Genomic DNA, 13,043 nt, shown 5'->3' with positions numbered 1-13,043 from the left:
TTCCATGTTATTTGGTCTCTGGTGGATAGTTGTCTCATTGGCAATCATACCACATCTTATTCTTAGATTAACCATAATTCAAGATGAATGGCTATACTGTTTAGACATTAGTATCGACATACTGTAGAAACTTATATTTTGCTATTTTCACAAGGTCATGCTATCCTTAGATTGTCTAAACCATCTTTAAACTAAATCCGCAGCATGAGTACTGATTGAAAATTTAGTCTGCGGAAACATTATTTATTAATTGGAATTGTCTTTGAACTAGCCTTCAGTAACTGTGAGTACTCTTAGATTGTTTCCTTGTGTTTGGTGTCTTTTTAATACATGTTTGGTGCTAATCTAATGAGTCAGCCCTTTTCAAATGATATTTTTAGTTTGTTTTTATGTTATACTGTTTTACCATTGACCTAATTTATGGGAAGGTGTGCTCAGACTCAAGTTTAACCACGCTACATTCTGAATGTGGTCTTCACTGGTTGAACTGAGCCTTATTTGCTTTTTGTTTGTTTGTTGTTTCAGAATAAATGAGTCCGTTGTTTGAACAGACACAAAATAACTAAGTATGGCCGCTTCAGAACTTTGATTATTAAAACATAAAATTCGTAAAGGTTCCGCGGAACCCAGTGTCTCGCCTACTTTTGCTGTTAGTCGCAGGCTTAACAAAAATGGGGAAAAATATTAAATATTTTCCTCTAGATACTATCTTTTGATTGTAAGAAGCTTCTGTCCAAGTTTGGTAAAAAAATCCAGGATGGTTTATGAATCTAATAAATGTTTTAAAAACTTTAACAGCAGACTGTATGTAATGTTAACTGGAAGAAAAACTAAGTCCATGTTTAAGTAATATACGGAAAAACAGAAAATAAATTTTTACAAAATGTCCTTCTTGGTACTAGCTTTTGATCATAAGCAAGCTTCTCAACATGCAGACATCTTATACGTTCGGGTATTTCACATCCAATCTTTTATGGTAATATTCTTTACAAAGCACAAAAATGTCAGTATTCACCTCAAAAGCTAACAAAACCTTTAAACAGACTTATTAAGAAGGGATATAGTTACGATACTGTTGTCAGGTCATTAAAGACTGCATATTTTGGCTTTAATATTGATTCACTTATAGGGTCTTTGCATCGGAATTAAACATATTTATTCTAAAACCAGTTGTTGGCATGACACGGGTTATGTTCTTCTCATATATTTTATGACGGTATAATACTAAACCCCTAACAGGAGGGATTGTACCTGATATTCATATGATGAAGACATAATCTTTCAATCAGTTTAATTGAGGTCTAGAGCTGACATGTCAGTAACTGCTAGTAGTCTGTTGTTATTTATGTATTATTGTCATTTTTATTTTCTTTTGTTTCCTATTCTGACATCGGAATCGGACTTCTCTTAAACTGAGTTTTACTGTGCGTACTGTTGTACATTTTTTTTCTACATTGGCTAGAGATATAGGGGGAGGGTTGAGATCTCAAAAAACATGTTTAACCCCGCCGCATTTTTGCGCCTGTCCCAAGTCAGGAGCCTCTGGCCTTTTTTAGTCTTGTATCATTTTTAATTTTAGTTTCTTGTGTATAATTTAGAATTTAGTATGACGTCCATTATCACTGAACTAGTATACATACTTGTTTAGGGGCCAGCTGAAGGACGCCTCCGGGTGCGGGAGTTTCTCGCTGCATTGAAGACCCATTGGTGGCCTTCGGCTGTTGTCTGCTCTATTGTCGGGTCGTTGTCTCTTTGACACATTCCCAATTCCCATTCTCAATTTTATTCTGTCCAAGTTTGGTACAAATCCAGGATAGTTTAAGAAAGTTATTAATTTTTTTAACGACGAAAAGACAAACAACAGTACACTTAACACAACATAAGAAAAATAAAGACTAAGCAACACAAACGCCACCAAAACCGGTGTGATCTCAGGTCCTACTGAAGGGTAAGCAGAACCTGCTCCACATGTGGCACCCATCGTGTTGCTCGAGTAAGTATAAACCCGGTGATAAGTCTAATTCGTTTAGTCATATTCGAGGAAAAGATATCAAGATTGTGGTAACAACAATTCGAACATATCAGTCTTCATCTGTGAAACAGATATTCTATAACGGGAAAAACAACTCGTAATAACCTAAGACAGGACATAAAACACAATCAACAATGAACAATATAAACTGCACTAACATGTAACTTTTTAGGTCCTCAGCATATGATGTTATGCGAACGAATGATTATGAAAAGTTGTCTTTTTGAAAAGGTCTTTCAGGTTATATCTGTAACTTAAACAGGAAGTGCTTACTCTTCCTAAGTTCATTTCTTGTTTTGTTTAAGGTATAGAACCACTAATTAAGGCCCGGTCGGAGAGAACATACAATAAAGTAGTACATATCTTAAACAAAATAGTTCCTCCGCATAGCTGTAACTTTGTCAATAGGTGAAATATTTGTGTAGTTTCGATATCAAATGGAAGCTATGGGATTTAGAATCACTGTAGAACCCTTGTTAAAAGTTTCTTTTGATTAATAAAGAAGTATATAAAATTATAATGGGAGGGCACATTTGCCCTGTTGTTCAGATCAGAAGTACCTGTTTTTGTACTATCAAACTTTCTGGAACCAGTTCGCTCTAATAAGCAATTAAAGATATGTTTAATCTTTCAGCACAAGTCAGTATAAGGTATAGTTTTGACATGAAATGACTGCTGCTTTATTTGAACTGCAGATAATGTGGCCATTAATGCTTAAAATTGCAGAATTTAACATAGAAAGCAATGGGCTATGAATTAGTGGTTTTATACCTTCAGAGGTGAATCCCTTATTTGTAATGTTTTTCTTACATAAAGTTGTCCATATGACTGATTATTTTTCTAGGACATGGTCTTGTAATTTTCAGGTTATACCTGTAACTTAAACAGGAAGTACCTACCCTTCCTGAGTTTATTTCTTGTTTTATTTCAGGGGTGAATCCCTTATTTGTAGTGTTTTTCTTATGTCCTTTGTGTGTTTATCTCTTTTCTTGTCTGTTCAGCTGGGATTGTGTCACTTATGGTTTTTAATTGCACTCTGTATCTCCACCCTTTTTTCTATATTTTTTTCCAGTGTATATAACCACATGTAGAAAAAATGGAAAACATAGAAAAACAAATGTATTAAAAATCATGAATTCAGTAGTTTTCATGTATCAATTGGTACATGCCATGCCCGAAATCAAAAGAGACAAAAAACTATCAATTAATATGATTATAATTTTACCCTCATACTCATATACATGATTTATAAGCTGGTTAAAATTTACTCTATAATTTCTATAATGATAAAATTATATAAAAAATTTATAAATTATAAAACAACTATAACTTTGTAACATTCATTCTTGCTTATTCACACATGATAATATGAAGAAAGTAATGATAATATGAAGAAAGTACTATCATGAGATGGTACTGTAAAATGTGAAATTAATACACCGATTTAATTAATGTGAAAAAAATGTGACATTTTCAGGTTTGCAATAATATAAACTCCAATTCATAATTTCTGTAGTGACCTTCCTTCATATAATATTAGCAATCACATTACTTAGATCTCACATTTTACCAGTAATCAGTGATTTGCAATAATAAATGCACCCACTAATTTCTGAATTTACAGTACTTCTTCTAGGAAGGAAAATTTAACCGACCAAAATCAACTCATTGAGACTGTTAATTGAATACGTATTAAACGTCAAATATTTTTTTAAATACAATAAGTAACTGAAAAGTCAAGAAGTAAAACTGAAAATTTGTCTACAGTAAAATTGTATATGTTGACATGGGAAGGAAACTTTCTAGATACATGAAGTGATTGTTAACAAATATCTGGCATACACATTGTCCATTGTCATGTTTTACAAATGAGCAACTAACACATATACATTGTTTTTATCACTGTTTTTCTGCAATAGTGACCTTAATGTGGTTTATTTCTAGAGTTCATTATCTACCCCAAATCAGATCATGTGATTGAAAATTACACTTCAAACTTATTCATGGTCATTTGAATCTATTTATAAAAAGAACACAAAAATTGTTACGAAAATTAAAAAAAAACAACATATATAACTTTTTGAAAATATCTGTTTACATATGAGAGGTGGGGATCGATCACTGGCTGAGTGGTCTAATTCGCAGGTAACCTTTGAAGTTGTGAGTTCCACACTCCAGCGATGTGAGTTCAACTCCAATCTCAAATGATAAGGATTTCCATCTTAAGGTCAGTGGGTCTTTCCCGAGTATTCTGGTTTCCTCCACCAAAACAAACATGGTAGATAAGGAAGTTGAAAGAAAAACATTAAATACCAACAGACAAACAAACCAAAGGTTTACGTATGTGAATTTTGTTTCAATTTGTGCTTCTTTAAAATATGTGTTGCGAATGTAGGAGATGTATGCAGTAACTTGACATGCAGATATAGTTTCTATTGAGATAAGTCCTAAAGGCTCTAAATTTCTGAGTATTACCAAAAACAAGATATAATTCAAAAAGACAGCCACCAAACAAAAAGATATATAGAAAAAGGTGTCTTATAAATATACATTCAACATCATGTCTTGCATGTGTACTAACAAAGTTTATTGCTTACAATAATTAAATATTATCACATTACACAGAAGTTACATTGGATTCTGTAATTTTGATTGGCTAAGGCATTTCTAAAGTTATATTTTATTTTTGTAAACAAAATATGGTTCAGTCAAAACTTTTAGCACCTCAATAAAATGACAAAAAAGAAGCATTCAATTCTTGAATAAAAGTCTCATTTACACAATAAACAGCATATATATTCATAGCACCCATGCATTTCAGTTCCTGAATTACTTATAATATAATCTTCTGTTTTTGTTTCCGATTGATTATTGATTGATTATTTATCATCATTTGAATGTCAAATGGCAGCTATTTTGACCCAATATACACATAGGTTCTTAGTATGTTAACTAATTGATCAACTTGATATGTATACATGCCACTTAAAAAGGGGGTGTTTAAAACCTGATAGATACATGGTAGATTAAAACATTTAGAAGATCTACTTTCAGATATAATTTAATAAAGCTATGAACAGAAATTTTTCAAAGGTAATAGGTGGTTTTTTTGTGACATTAAGTCCTATGGAAAATTATCCTTTACTGGAAAGAACTAAATTTTGTGGACTATTAATAATAATAAACTAAAAATTTCAAAAAATTGTATCGGACATTCAGTCCAGTTGGACATTCAGTCCAGTTAAAAACCTTGATGGTTGGAAAGGTGTCCTTTGTGACCTTTGTATGAAGGTATCTACGTAAGCCCTTCATTTTTGGGAATAGTGTCTTGTCATGTACATGATGTATATCTACAAGCTCTAAGAAAAAAAAACTTTAATATTACATGTTATATATGTAGAAAACTTAAACAACATTTTAAAACATTAACACTTCAGTTAACATTAAAAACAATGAATGTTATAAACAATATATCTAAAGAGCTAACATCAACATCATTTGGATTCGGTGGATAGTTGTCATATTGGCTCCTCTAACTGAAACACTTATTCAAATGTATGGTAGGCTGTCACTGACATAAATAATACATGTATGAATATTTGCACAATATTGAGAGACCATTGATAATCTGATTTTCGCTGTTTTCATAGGCATTGTCAATGACAAAGGCTTATGACGTCAAACATTCTCTTTCTATTCAACTAACCAATATCACTCGAGTAGCGTAATATGGGAAATATCACAAAAATCAAAGCAAATCTTAGAAATCAACGATAATGAGTTGTTATATCAAGATTTGATATTGTTATATTAACTTTAAAACCAGAATTCTGAATTTTTGTTTTGCAGCAAGTTTATCAGGAGACTGATATTGATTCCAGAACATCTGAAAACAATGGTAAATACATTTAGCACTCTTTTTTTTTTTGTTAACATAAAGCCACGTCATTAAATTTGCAATGTTATCTTTTGTCAAATCATTTGTAAAAAGCAACCATGCATACAATCGTTTAGACTTAAAAGAAAGATGACAAACTCGACCGAATATGATCGATTTTGACATCAAGACTGAATCTGAACATGAACGTATGAAACAATGAAAAATAATTCTTACATATATCAAAAATATGCTTTCCTACAAGTTTTTAAAATATTTTGTTGTTGATTGACTTTCTGTTTTCTTGTTAAAATAATTTTGATTTAATGTACAATTTGGCGGCAAACGCTCTTCTATGATAGCCTGGTTATATAATGACGAATTGGTGTATGATTGGAAATTAATCTGCTAACGATATTTACATACCAATTAATTTATACATCGTTTTCATTTCAAAAACTTTTACTAATAATTTATCACGTATAGCATGGTAGATTAAGTCAATATTCAGAAAATTCGATCACAAGCATTAACATGTGCATGGGTACGCCCCTTAGGATACTTGTTTGAAAAAAGACTCCGTAAGCCTCTTTTTTTTAAAATGGCGGCCATTTTCAAGAATGCCGCAAATCAGATGGATTTTCCGCGTTGGGTGTAGTCCATGCTTAAGAGAAAGCGGTTTCTGTTATCAAAGGTGATGGTGGTGCCATTTGTGTGACAGAATACTAATCTGCACTACGTCGGTGGATGGGAGCCGGACCTGAAGTCCGCCACTTGGTTGCCTAGTATGAAGCGGCATCTGAAACTAAGGGTGCCAATGAAAATATAAGACATCACGAACAGACAGCACACACATAAAAAACTTTTTCGGATAAAGTAAAGAAGCTGTACACTGTTACATGTGTTATGAAAGATATGGGCAATACATTTATGGAAGACACTGATGATCTTTTTACGCTGGTTACAAAAAGTATTGCCCATCCTAGTGCTGCTGACATGGTTTTTTCTCATTATAAAAATGGTAAAACTCGCTTTAATGAGTTCCAGAAAGGGCTGGATATAGAGGAGTGTTTATCTTATCAGGAAATCAAGAAGAACAAGATTTCTTTCGTCAAAAGCAAAAACCGAAAGCGGGTGATTCAAAGGGAAAAAATTTTAAGGAAGACTATCGACACTCTGTTTTCTCACTTTATACCTGTTAGATATCGCAGCTGGTGGTAATTCTGGAGACTCCTCCTGATGCTGCACAAGAAGCTGCTGTCATATTTTTTGACGGATCGGCTTAAATCAGCATGATCAATGCATTGCCTCCAATGATATCGAGGATTTTTAAAGAATTTGCTGCACTAGAGATAGTTCCAAAAGTAAAAACATACAGTTTTACTCACACGATAACAGATATTGTTTTTGCCGTATTCTGGTTACAAAGCTGAAACATGATCAAAGTCACATGCGATAGACGCGGTGTGACTGACAAAGTGAATTTTTCACAAAATTGACGTAGCTTCATGAGAGACAATAGCAACAAGACTGGGCTATTTAAATGTCTGGTGAATGAAATTGTAAAGATGTGTCGAAATAAAACAGTTATAGTCCCTTAAGAAGAGAATGTTGTCCTTAATCAGTCAATAAGTCTTAAAGGACCCAAACATTGCAATCACGAGGAGGTAGACAAATAAACAAGTAAACAACAGTAGTTTTTTTTTCTAGATTTAGACATTTCAATTTCTAAAGGGAAACTCCATACTAAAATTTACGACAAAAGAGACGTGTTTCATTCCCTATTGTTAAATTTTCCTTTTTTAGACGGCAATGTTCCTTTGGTTCCTTCATACGGTGTTTATATATCCCAACTCTTTCGTCATGTCCGTGTGTGTAGTGATGTCATAGATTATAACGAACGTACTCATTGCATAACTTGTAAATTATTAAGTCAGAGATTTCGTTACCATAAATTACTTAAAACTTTTACTTAATTCTTTCATAAATACATTGATTTGATTAGTAAATCTGGCTGCACCTGTAGAAAACTTTAAAAACGGTATATCACATCCTAAATTTTACGGTAATATTGTACTGAAATCACTATGTGATCCGTGTAAACTCATCGAACCTTTAAACAAACTTATTAGTAAAGGTTTTCTTACCAATCTTATCATTAGATCTTTGAATATAGTTTACATTGGCACAAATATCGATTTTGTCATCAGCAAATTAAAACATAACTAAATTTTTATTCTTTATCAAATGCATGATTTTTTATCATTAATTATTTTTGACTTTTAACTAGCTTTCAGTAACTGCAAGAACTCTCAAATCGTACTTTCGTGTTAATTTGACCTGTTAATACAATTTGTAATGATTTTTTGTTATTCAATGTTTACTTATTTAGTGTTATATCTCGTCTTTTTATTTTTATTATATACAAGCTTTGATAAGTGTATGGTATGACAATAAATTTGCACTTCTGTTCTCGTACTTAGAACAACAAAATTATTTATTTTGTAAAAATATACCTTACAACAAAATTATTTTTATTTACCTGTATACATTGGTTTTGTTTTACGGCATTTTGTTCAAGGTTATAATCGTCTTTCTGATATTGTTTAACATCTCACCGCTTATTGTTATAGATTTTGTATTTACATTGTGTCATAGATTAAATTTATTCGTTCAGTGTATGTTCACTTGTTTGTGTTAATATGTCTTTTGATTGAGTTAAGCCATTTCAATTGATATTTTATAGTGTGTCTATCTATGTAATGATATTACACTATTGTTTCAGCTAAGAATGAAGGGTTGATACCTATTAAAACCTTTAAACCCGCTGCATTTGTTTGCACTTGTCCTAAGTCAGGAACCTGATGTTCAGTGGTTGTCGTTTGTTGATGTGGTTCATAAATGTTTCTCGTTTCTCGTTTTTTATATAGATTAGACCGTTGGTTTTCCCGTTTGAATGGTTTTACACTAGTCATTGTTGGGGCCCTTTATAGCTTGCTGTTCGGTGTGAGCCAAGGCTCCGTGTTGAAGACCGTACTTTGACCTATAATGGATTACTTTTACAAATTGTGACTTGGATGGAGAGTTGTCTCATTGGCACTCATACCACATCTTCTTATATCTACATGAATCTTCTCACGTGCAAAACACTGTAGCAGATGGTAACACAATCATTATGATTAGAGGCAGCAACACTGGCTTTGCGGTCAGTTGTTTGCCAATTTTGCAAAAAAAGCTGTCGGTCGCATTTGGTCAAGGACAAAACCTGACGTGGATTCCAATACATGATATAGGTGAGTCAAATGACCCTAGAAATTCCAAGAGCTTTCTATATTTTCATGTTTTACTGGCTGTGATATCATATCTGCATTCCGCGGTAAAAGGAAAAAAAGTGCATGTCAAACATGGAATGTATGCCCCGATGCGTCTACCGATTATATAAAACTCAGCCAGTACCCACCAACAATTGACAAGGAAGATCACTATCTTCTTGAAAGGTTCGTAGTCAGTAGGTATTACAGATCTAGTACCATTGATAGTATTGAAAAAGTAAGACTGGGATTGTTTCCTCGACGTAAACAGAGGTCATATGAATAAATTCTCAGACACGAGCAGCTCTTAATTAACATGTTCTACGTGCCGCATAACAAGCAGGTTGCATATGGGGTCAATCAACTATATGTCAAATGGAAAACGAACGCCCTGCTGACTACTGTTGAGAAATCTATATGACATATGTGGTAAATCATTTGGACAGCACTTCCACCAACAGCTTCCCCAGTTGATACGATATTCAAGGTCTTGTATTTCCTATCATGATTTCCTTGTTAGAGGGTTGCTGCTCACGAGGAAGCATTTAAACTAAGAGTTCGAAGTGGTGAGGTTGGAATCATCCTTTCATAAATTTTACAGACGATATCACGAGTTAGCTGACAATGGATGATAGCGGATATGTTCCGAATGTCGTAACTACAATCCTGTCCCCTTTTCACGAATGTGACCTACCTAAGTAGACTTATTACCAGGTGTGTACTAACATGAGCAACACGAAGTGTGCCCAATTTGGAGCAGGATCTGCTTATCCTTCCGAAGCACCTGATATCACCCCCAGTTTTTTGTTGGGTTCGTGTTGCTTAGTCTTTAGTTTTCTATGTGGTGTTTTGTGTACTATCGTTTGTTTTTTAATGTCCCTCTTGTATCTTTCGTCTCTCTTTTACCATCTTTACGAAGTTTGGCTGCAAAACTAATGTCGCGACATGTGCTAGTATTATCGATTTAGTTTTCCTTGTACACCTCTGTGTAAATGCAACTGTGAAACATGACTAGTTCTTTAATTTGAGTAAAAATAAAGAGAGAAAACTACAAAAAAAACTTACAAAGATATATATATATATATATATATCATATTATTTACAAATTGATAAAACAGTTATAATTACCTAGATTGGCGGCCATCTTGGAAAACATTGTTGTTATTTTCATTTTTCGATGGATTTATCGAATACATATACCCAAAAGTCTCTACGTCAGTTTTTTTTTACAAATGTGAACGATTTTTTCACTGATCAGCCGAGCTTGTAAACAGAAGAACGTATCGGTTCTACGACATCAGCTGGTGTGGCATGATCTCATGTTTGTCGATAACTAGAACATATATAGTTGAGATAAATTATATACAGAAATCATTGATACATTTGCAGTAAAACTATTAACGTCTTCCATCAATTTCAAACATACATTGCCAGACAAAATGCTATTTTAATTTTTAATTTAAAAAGAATGACAATATGTTTATGCAATATATATAAAAGGCGAAAGATACCATAGGAACATTGAATGCTCATTAGTAGAAATTTAATTGGCAACGCCATGTCAAAACAAAACCCAAATGTTTCGCGAAAGATAAGTCTGTAAAACACTTCATAAGACCTATAGACTGAGCAACTCGAATTCCACCAAACATTGCGATGATCTAAGGTGCCCATCAGGTTGAAGTATTGTGTTACTTTCAGAAAAGCCCGAAAACTATTTGAAATTTATTGCTATTATTCATATTATTAAAGTATAATTTTCAATACTTTTCTGAAACGTAGTTTATATCGTGCTAGTTTGATGAATAAGGTTACTAATAATTTTTTTCGCAAATACTGCTCCAAAGTGATAATAACACTTTATTTATTTCGTGCGTCTGAGAAATTTTTAAGTTTACGTTTTCAGGATTGCTAAAACCTGAACATTTGTACAAATACGTTGAAACGTTAGGAACTGTTTAATATACAGGGGTTAAACAACCAAATGCATCCAATAGGAACTTCGCAAGAGGGACTTATAAAGAAAAACGACTGAAACCGACACTTTCCCAGTCATCTCAACCGGTCTCTCTCCTTTTAGAGTTCATGCGAATCTATCAGATTTGTTTGTGTTACTTTTAATGGTACCCTCTTAATTGATTTGAACATGTAAAGTATTGCTGTCCCTAACTTGTCGTAGTCATCATACTATGTAGTATTAAACATCGAATAACACTTTTTTTGTTTTCTCTCAATTATCAATTTATAACTTTTGAACAGCGGTATACTACTGTTGCCTTTACTGTGAATCGAAAGATAAAAATTTCAATGAAATGTGAGAAGTACCTTAAAAAAAATGAAGATCGCAAAATTGGACAGCTGTCTTCGCTTCTTAGTACAGTTTATTATACCTGTGTTAATTTCATTTATGTATCATAGTATTTGATTTAATAAAAAAAAATCATGAAAGTTTTTGAATTTAGACGAAGGTCAATACCACAAAATATAATGTTGAAATAAGGAATCTACAAATGAATTGCATTTTTCCATTCAGTGAACGCCTGAACCAATGTCTTCGGGTCAATTCGCCTTTTCAGAATCTAAAAGACTATGGGTAGTCTCATTGTTCGTACACCAAAATGAAAACAACGCTACGTCATTGGTTGAGTTTCCCTTATTTAGAATATTTTAACCAATCACAATATTTCGGTGTACGCTTTTGAAAATATTACATAGAATGCATTAGATTCTTAAAGGGTGAACATTTCAGAATAATTAGGAATTTTATTTAAAATCAAAGATATACAAAATAATAACATTGATTAAGATCAAGCACCAATTAACAGAACAAAACCAACAAAACTAGCTATTTTATCTACTATGCCTTTAAATGTAGACAACACTGGACATAGTGAGAATGAAGGCAGCCAATTGGCCATACAAGGTGCACTCTGAACTAGTAGCGGAACCATTGATTGCAAAAAGTATTTTTCTGTATTTCATTCTTTCTATTTGCATTCTTTTCAAACATGTCAAAGGAAAACATATATTTGAAAGACAAATAACAAAAAGTATAACAAACATAACTCCAATAAAATTGAGAATGGAAATGGGTAATGTGTCAAAGAGACAACCCGACCAAAGACCAGAAAACAGCCGAAGTCCACCAATGGGTCTTCAACACAGTGAGAAAATCCCGCATCCGGAGGTGGGCTTCACCTAGCCCCTAAACAAACATGTGTACTAGTTCAGTGAAAATTGACGTCATATACTAAACTCCAAAACATATAATTGAACTAAAACTAAAAACCATACAAGACTTACAAAGGCCAGAGGCTCCTGACTTGGCACATGCGCAAAAATGCGTCGGGGTTAAACATGTTTTGTGAGATCTAAACCCTCCCTCTATACCTCTAGCCGATGTAGAAAAAACAAACACACAGCAATACGCACAGTAAAACTCAGAAAAGGTTACAAAAAAACTAAGCAAAATAAAAATGATACATAAATTAACAAAGGACTACTAGCAGTTACTTACATGCCAGCTCCAGACCTCAATTACACTGATTGAAAGATTATGCTGATGTCAAATCAGAAATTACGGGAAAACCTGGGTTAATATTTAAACTTCCTAAATTCAGTAATGCATTCATTTTATTCTAATAAGCTTCATCAATGTTTTAAAGCGCTGATATGAAACAGATTTTAAAATACATGTATTACGTATAACTTATTTATGGTCTGAGTTTGTAAAAAAAAGGTGTATAAGAAGAATACAATTTCTAATAATGCAGGTATGGAATAAACAACCATTTAAGGGAAAATAAATGTAAGTCGTGTGAAA

General features: G+C 33.0%; 1 protein-coding gene across 3 annotated transcripts in view; it reads right to left on the bottom strand.

Moving 5' to 3' along the window:
* Positions 1–3,485: 3,485 nt before the first annotated feature.
* Positions 3,486–13,043, bottom strand: part of LOC127723149 (ras-related protein Rab-32-like) — a 46,381-nt gene continuing 36,823 nt past the window's right edge. The window contains exon 7 of one of the 3 annotated variants that reach the window (XR_007991902.1): positions 3,486–3,552. The gene's annotated coding sequence lies outside the window, so the exon portion shown is untranslated. Of the gene's footprint in view, positions 3,553–3,860; positions 3,956–3,992; positions 4,183–13,043 lie in introns of those variants that run through there. The other 2 variants (XR_007991903.1, XR_007991904.1) reach the window with 2 other exon arrangements.

This window comes from Mytilus californianus, unplaced genomic scaffold (genome assembly GCF_021869535.1).
Source record: "Mytilus californianus isolate M0D057914Y unplaced genomic scaffold, xbMytCali1.0.p SCAF_13, whole genome shotgun sequence".
NCBI classification, from domain to species: Eukaryota; Metazoa; Mollusca; class Bivalvia; order Mytilida; family Mytilidae; genus Mytilus; species Mytilus californianus.
This window is presented reverse-complemented; position numbering and strand designations above follow the sequence as displayed.